Source organism: Apium graveolens, chromosome 4, assembly GCF_009905375.1.
Source record: "Apium graveolens cultivar Ventura chromosome 4, ASM990537v1, whole genome shotgun sequence".
In the NCBI taxonomy this organism is placed as follows: Eukaryota; Viridiplantae; Streptophyta; class Magnoliopsida; order Apiales; family Apiaceae; genus Apium; species Apium graveolens.
This window is the reverse complement of record NC_133650.1, coordinates 24,417,957-24,427,035: the sequence shown is the minus strand read 5'-3', so window position 1 is coordinate 24,427,035 and position 9,079 is coordinate 24,417,957.

Genomic DNA, 9,079 nt, shown 5'->3' with positions numbered 1-9,079 from the left:
ATGCCATCAATCCATGTGATACACTCCATCCACCATCCATTCCTTCTCAAATCTTAACCATTCATTTCACCCAACTTCCTCTATAAATAAACCCCCACCCCAACCCATTTTAACCAAGCTAAAGAGCCAAATACTTGCTGGGAATTTTTCAAGAAGTGCCCCTCTTCATCTCTTTCAAATTCTATATACACACTACCTCTCAAAAACCTTCTCTCTCTTAAATATATACACATATACTTAAGGTTTTTGATATCGAAGCTTAGCTTCACCCAACCAAGCTTGTTCCCACCAAGTGTGCTCATCCACCACCACTTTCCGGCCTCCCGAAGGGCTGCCCAAGTTCGTCCATAGTGCCAAAACCCGGCCGAACCTCCGGCGAATTTTTTCGGTGAACTTTTCCGACCGTTTTCCAAAAGTGGTGAGTTTTTAGCTTCTTCTTTGGTTTTATTTATTTTGAGCTTTGTACTTAATTTCTCTACTTCATCTCAAGCTCTAATACAAGATCTCATATAAAGAAGGTTCTCTAAGAAAAGAGAACGAAGATTCGAACTCGGAACTCGAATAAGTACTTGATCTTCAAACCGAAGCTCTAAACGAAGAAGATCTATAATATACAAGTACTTAAATCTCTAAATAACTCCTCACGATTGAGATTTCATAAATCTCTAAATATCTCCTCACGAGTAAGATTTCATATTTGACATCACGAGTTGGTCAATTACTTGCACTTTATTTATCTCGACCTTGACCAACATATTTCGTGAATATAGTATAATTACGAAAGGTATCATTTTATAATCTCGCTAACATCTCTAGTGTTCCGGGAGATTATAAATCGATCAATAGTGATCTTCATAATTTTGTCAAATATAAGAGACGGATTAAATCACACGAGTTGGCCAATTACTCGCACTTCTATTATTTGGATCTTGCCAACGCATAGTTCGTGTATATAGTCCAATTACGAAAGATATCATATAATCCCCTTCTAGCACCTTAGTGTTCCGTGGGGTTTTTATTCGATATATATATAAACTTCGTAATCATCCGTCTAAGCTTTAAAGGTGGATTTAATCACACGAGTTGACCAATTACTTTGCATTTCATTTATCTCGATCTTGGTCAACGCATAGTTCGTGTATATAGTATCATTACGAAAGGTATCACTTATAACCCCTTCTAGCATCTTCAGTGTTCCGGGGGATTATAAGTCGATCAATAGTAAACTTCGTAATCATCCACCTAAACTTCAAAAGCATAAATTCGAAGCCAATTACTTGCACTTCTATTATTTGGACCTTGGCTAAGAATCATAGAACCAATAAAGTTGCTTGAAGTCAAAAGTATACTTTGACCACATAATCGTCAAATTATAAGTATACTAAATCCATAAGCCTAAGAGCTTAAAAGGATAGGTACAATTCCGAGATTGTAACCAAAGTATTCATCGATCCATAAATACATAATCGAAAGAAGAAGAATACGAAAGAAGTCATAAGCCATAGTGCTTATACATATATACAAGACTTCTTATTACTCCGATAAACATGTAGTTTACAAAGACAGAGTAATCATAAATATACTTGACACATAAATATATATTCTAAGTTAAGTATACGTATTGGGCTTGGAGATCAAAGACATCATAATCCATATTGATTATACATATAAAGGACTTCTTATATTACTCCGATTAACATGTAATCCATAGAGACGGAGTAATCAGAAGTATACTTGATATAAAATTTTATATCTCAAGTCAAGTATATATATATAGAGTATTGATATTCTTATTTGAATATTATACTATCTTTTGGGATAGTACCGTAACATACTAGTTCAACACATATTTTCTCCATACTCCGTGTTTTGTGGATTGTCTTATTAGTTTCTGATAAGTAGCATTTTATGTAACACCCCCAGATCCGGGGTCAGGGATCCGGGTCGTCACGGTCTTTCTTTCCACAATATCACTTCACTTAATTAATAATAAATAACCTTATGCTGTGACCCCACACTAGCACACACCACAACCCGTTATAGTCTCAGAGATGAAATTGAAATAAGTACAAGTCCTTGAATCCACAATTAAAAGTTATTACAACCCAAAATGATTACTTGATAAATTTACAGTTAATTGCCATTATCTGCCACAAGTTATAATTATACATAATTGATTCTCAAAAGTAGAATGCCTGATCTATCAATAGATCTACCTCTGCAGCTATAGCAGCTACAACATCAACGGGAAGACGCGGGACGCTTCCCACGCGCTTGCGCTGGGTCTGCTGGAGTCTGGCCATCTTTCCTAACTGTTGTTGTGTGATGAAGAAATAAAGCAAGAGTGAGCCTTATAGCTCGCAATATAATATATAGTGATAACAATAATACAAGTATCTAAATGGATACTTACTAGAATCTTTTATCATGTGTAAGGTAATTACTTACTGGGTATAAGTTTTAAAAGAAGATGAAGTTACTAATTACTTCGCTACACTTATACCATTTTAGAATCTACTAGAACTACTACCGTTCCAAGTATAATAAGATTCAAGAGGTCATCCCATAGATGAGACCACAAATAAAACTTGAAAATATTTGATCTTTGAAATATTTTGAAAAGAAATGAAGTTACGAGATACTTCATTCAATGGATACACCAATAAAACTGTTTGACCCTGTCAATGCTTCGGCAACCACCCATTAGTAGCCTTTCGATCGAAATGCTACGGGTAGTGTTGCAGAATTATCCAAATGGATGATGAACTCATTACGGGAGTTTGCCGCGCCAGGAAGACCACTTACGATGATCAGTCGTAGTAGTACAACCCCGCCATTTTCTACATGTAGAGGAGAACCTGTCAGATTTACTTGTCAACCGAACACTGAACTTCTAAGGAATGGACCGCCTTAGCAGAACTTCCAGGCCATTTGGGCCAATATAATAAGGCTGGGCCGGCGCTACTCGACCACTTACGCCACTCCTAGTTCAGATGAAATCCATGACTCTGAAACGTAAAGCTCGTCCCCACTTTCCCCAAGTAGAAACTTGTTGATACGGCTCCACCAAGAAGTCGTATCTAGTTGGAAAGGAAAACTCACCGATATTTCCCAGGCGATGCCTGTTAATGGATTAACTTGTTCCAAGAATTTTACTTCCCGAGTGTTGGGTAAGTAATCAAAAACTCTTTTATCAAGACAACAACCTTGTTGCGAATATAAAATACACCACAGAGCCGGATCCCTCCGGTTTTGAGCGGGTATTTAAATCCCCTTTTTAAAAGGAAGATCTTAAATATAAAAATGAGTTTTGGGATCCGCTCTAACTTTTGAAATTCATTTTAAAGACTTGAAAATACTTTAAAGAGTGTTTGGAATAATGCTGATTTAATAAAGTAAATCAGTCTCAATATAAAGAAATATCTAAATATTATTGTTTAAATAATATTCCCATAAAGAGTAATTGAGGTAGAAGTTGGAAAACTTATACTTGAAATGAATAGTAAATAATCAAAGATATACTTATACGAAAGTAATATCTTTATTTGAATATCAAAAGTAAGTTTGATTATTGAACATTATTCTTTAATAAATAAAGAATATTAATAAATAATAAGCGGAGTCATAATACCTCGAATGAATATTATAAATAATATTCATTACATAAAATAAAGGAGTCATACATCCTCAAATGAATATCCAAGTAATATTCAATAAATAATATAAAGGAGTCATAAGTCCTCGAATGAATATTCAAGATAATATTCATTAATAAAATAAAGTTATCGAATAATCCTTATTCGATTAATAGCTTTGAAAACTATAACCATATATATATATATATAATATATATATATATATATATATATATATATATATAAAATCTACTCGGGATCCTCGACTCCCGGTTTTAGAAAATGTTTTCACCTTTGGGTCCCTATACTAAGGGTATATGCAAATTACCGCTATTCTCTAGCATAGGTATTATCAACTGAACCAACAGATATATATGGCAAGAATACGAAACAGGCGTGCATATGTACCATATCACATGCCACAATATATCGCAAGAATTTGCTAATATAACCATCATTCATCCATTACAAGATAATGCATATACAATCATATACATGCAATTTGACATCCTTTTACCACCTCTTAGTTCCACTTTCACACAAGTCAATTTTGTTCCACATTTTGGTTCTAATTAACTATGTAAGTCACTTTTCACCATATTAGAGTCACTTTGCACCCCAAAAGAGTCACTTTTCACCATATTAGAGTCACTTTGCACCCTAAAAGAGTCACTTTCCACTATATATTTGTACAATTAACATGTTAACGTCATATACATGCAATTTGACATTCTTTTATCACCTCTTAGTTCCACTTTCATACAAGTCAATTTTGTTTCACATTTTGGCTCTAATCAACCATGTAAGTCACTTTTCACCATATTAGAGTCACTTTGCACCCTAAAAGAGTCACTTTCCACTATATATTTGTACAATTAACATGTTAACATCATATACATCCAATTTGACATCCTTTTACCACCTCTTAGTTCCACTTTCACACAAGTCAATTTTGTTCCACATTTTGGTTCTAATTAACCATGTAAGTCACTTTTCACCATATTAGAGTCACTTTGCACTCTATAAGAGTCACATTCCACCATATATTTGTATAATTAACATGTTAACATCATATCCATTCAATTTGACATCGTTTTATCACCTCTTAGTTCCACTTTAATACAAGTCAATTGTGTTTCACATTTTGGTTCTAATCAACCATGTAATTCACTTTTCACCATATTAGAGTCACTTTGCACCCTAAAAGAGTCACTTTCCACTATATATTTGTACAATTAACATATTAACATCATATACATGCAATTTGACATCCTTTTACCACCTTTTAATTCCACTTTCACACAAGTCAATTTTGTTCCATATTTTGGTTCTAATTAACCATGTAAGTCACTTTTCACCATATTAGAGTCATTTTGCACCCCAAAAGAGTCACTTTTCACCATATTAGAGTCACTTTGCACCCTATAAGAGTCACTTTCCACCATATATTTGTACAATTAACATGTTAACATCATATCCATTCAATTTGACATCATTTTATCACCTCTTAGTTCCACTTTAATACAAGTCAATTGTGTTTCACATTTTGGCTCTAATCAACCATGTAATTCACTTTTTACAATTTTAGTCACTTTGCACCCTATAAGAGTCACTTTCCACCATATATTTGTACAATTAACATGTTAACATCATATACATCCAATTTGACATTCTTTTATCACCTCTTAGTTCCACTTTCATACAAGTCAATTTTGTTTCACATTTTGGCTCTAATCAACCATGTAAGTCACTTTTCACCATATTAGAGTCACTTTGCAACCTAAAAGAGTCACTTTCCACTATATATTTGTACAATTAACATGTTAACATCATATACATCCAATTTGACATCCTTTTACCACCTCTTAGTTCCACTTTCACACAAGTCAATTTTGTTCCACATTTTGGTTCTTATTAACCATGTAAGTCACTTTTCACCATATTAGAGTCACTTTGCACCCTATAAGGGTCACATTCCACCATATATTTGTATAATTAACATTTAAACATCATATCCATTCAATTTGACATCGTTTTATCACCTCTTAGTTCCACTTTAATACAAGTCAATTGTGTTTCACATTTTGGTTCTAATCAACCATGTAATTCACTTTTCATCATATTAGAGTCACTTTGCACCCTAAAAGAGTCACTTTCCACTATATATTTGTACAATTAACATGTTAACATCATATACATGCAATTTGACATCCTTTTACCACCTCTTAGTTCCACTTTCACACAAGTCAATTTTGTTCCACATTTTGGTTCTAATTAATCATGTAAGTCACTTTTCACCATATTAGAGTCACTTTGCACCCCAAAAGAGTCACTTTTCACCATATTAGAGTCACTTTGCACCCTAAAAGAGTCACTTTCCACTATATATTTGTACAATTAACATGTTAACATTATATACATCCAATTTGACATCCTTTTACCACCTCTTAGTTCCACTTTCACACAAGTCAATATTGTTCCACATTTTGGTTCTAATTAACCATGTAAGTCACTTTTCACCATATTAGAGTCACTTTGCACCCTATAAGAGTCACTTTCCACCATATATTTGTACAATTAACATGTTAACATCATATCCATTCAATTTGACATCGTTTTATCACCTCTTAGTTCCACTTTCATACAAGTCAATTTTGTTTCACATTTTGGCTCTAATCAACCATGTAATTCACTTTTCACCATATTAGAGTCCCTTTGCACCCTAAAAGAGTCACTTTCCACTATATATTTGTACAATTAACATGTTAACATCATATACATCCAATTTGACATCCTTTTACCACCTCTTAGTTCCACTTTCACACAAGTCAATTTTGTTCCACATTTTGGTTCTAATTAACCATGTAAGTCACTTTTCACCATATTAGAGTCACTTTGCACCCCAAAAGAGTCACTTTTCACCATATTAGAGTCACTTTGCACCCTATAAGAGTCACTTTCCACCATATATTTGTACAATTAACATGTTAACATCATATCCATTCAATTTGACATCATTTTATCAACTCTTAGTTCCACTTTAATACAAGTCAATTATGTTTCACATTTTGGCTCTAATCAACCATGTAATTCACATTTTACAATATTAGTCACTTTGCACCCTATAAGAGTCACTTTCCACCATATATTTGTACAATTAACATGTTAACATCATATTCATCCAATTTGACATTCTTTTATAACCTCTTAGTTCCACTTTCATACAAGTCAATTTTGTTTCACATTTTGGCTCTAATCAACCATGTAAGTCACTTTTCACCATATTAGAGTCACTTTGCAACCTAAAAGAGTCACTTTCCACTATATATTTGTACAATTAACATGTTAACATCATATACATCCAATTTGACATCCTTTTACCACCTCTTAGTTCCACTTTCACACAAGTCAATTTTGTTCCACATTTTGGTTCTAATTAACCATGTAAGTCACTTTTCACCATATTAGAGTCACTTTGCACCCTATAAGAGTCACATTCCACCATATATTTGTATAATTAACATGTTAACATCATATCCATTCAATTTGACATCGTTTTATCACCTCTTAGTTCCACTTTAATACAAGTCAATTGTGTTTCACATTTTGGTTCTAATCAACCATGTAATTCACTTTTCACCATATTAGAGTCACTTTGCAACCTAAAAGAGTCACTTTCCACTATATATTTGTACAATTAACATGTTAACATCATATACATCCAATTTGACATCCTTTTACCACCTCTTAGTTCCACTTTCACACAAGTCAATTTTGTTCCACATTTTGGTTCTAATTAACCATGTAAATCACTTTTCACCATATTAGAATCACTTTGCACCCTATAAGAGTCACATTCCACCATATATTTGTATAATTAACATGTTAACATCATATCCATTCAATTTGACATCGTTTTATCACCTCTTAGTTCCACTTTAATACAAGTCAATTATGTTTCACATTTTGGTTCTAATCAACCATGTAATTCACTTTTCATCATATTAGAGTCACTTTGCACCCTAAAAGAGTCACTTTCCACTATATATTTGTACAATTAACATGTTAACATCATATACATGCAATTTGACATCCTTTTACCACCTCTTAGTTCCACTTTCACACAAGTCAATTTTGTTCCACATTTTGGTTCTAATTAACCATGTAAGTCACTTTTCACCATATTAGAGTCACTTTGCACCCCAAAAGAGTCACTTTTCACCATATTAGAGTCACTTTGCACCCTAAAAGAGTCACTTTCCACTATATATTTGTACAATTAATATGTTAACATCATATACATCCAATTTGACATCCTTTTACCACCTCTTAGTTCCACTTTCACACAAGTCAATATTGTTCCACATTTTGGTTCTAATTAACCATGTAAGTCACTTTTCACCATATTAGAGTCACTTTTCACCCTATAAGAGTCACTTTCCACCATATATTTGTACAATTAACATGTTAACATCATATCCATTCAATTTGACATCGTTTTTTCACCTCTTAGTTCCACTTTCATACAAGTCTATTTTGTTTCATATTTTGGCTCTAATCAACCATGTAATTCACTTTTCACCATATTAGAGTCCCTTTGCACCCTAAAAGAGTCACTTTCCACTATATATTTGTACAATTAACATGTTAACATCATATACATCCAATTTGACATCCTTTTACCACCTCTTAGTTCCACTTTCACACAAGTCAATTTTGTTCCACATTTTGGTTCTAATTAACCATGTAAGTCACTTTTCACCATATTAGAGTCACTTTGCACCCTATAAGGGTCACATTCCACCATATATTTGTACAATTAACATTTAAACATCATATCCATTCAATTTGACATCGTTTTATCACCTCTTAGTTCCACTTTAATACAAGTCAATTGTGTTTCACATTTTGGTTCTAATCAACCATGTAATTCACTTTTCATCATATTAGAGTCACTTTGCACCCTAAAAGAGTCACTTTCCACTATATATTTGTACAATTAACATGTTAACATCATATACATGCAATTTGACATCCTTTTACCACCTCTTAGTTCCACTTTCACACAAGTCAATTTTGTTCCACATTTTGGTTCTAATTAATCATGTAAGTCACTTTTCACCATATTAGAGTCACTTTGCACCCCAAAAGAGTCACTTTTCACCATATTAGAGTCACTTTGCACCCTAAAAGAGTCACTTTCCACTATATATTTGTACAATTAACATGTTAACATTATATACATCCAATTTGACATCCTTTTACCACCTCTTAGTTCCACTTTCACACAAGTCAATATTGTTCCATATTTTGGTTCTAATTAACCATGTAAGTCACTTTTCACCATATTAGAGTCACTTTGCACCCTATAAGAGTCACTTTCCACCATATATTTGTACAATTAACATGTTAACATCATATCCATTCAATTTGACATCGTTTTA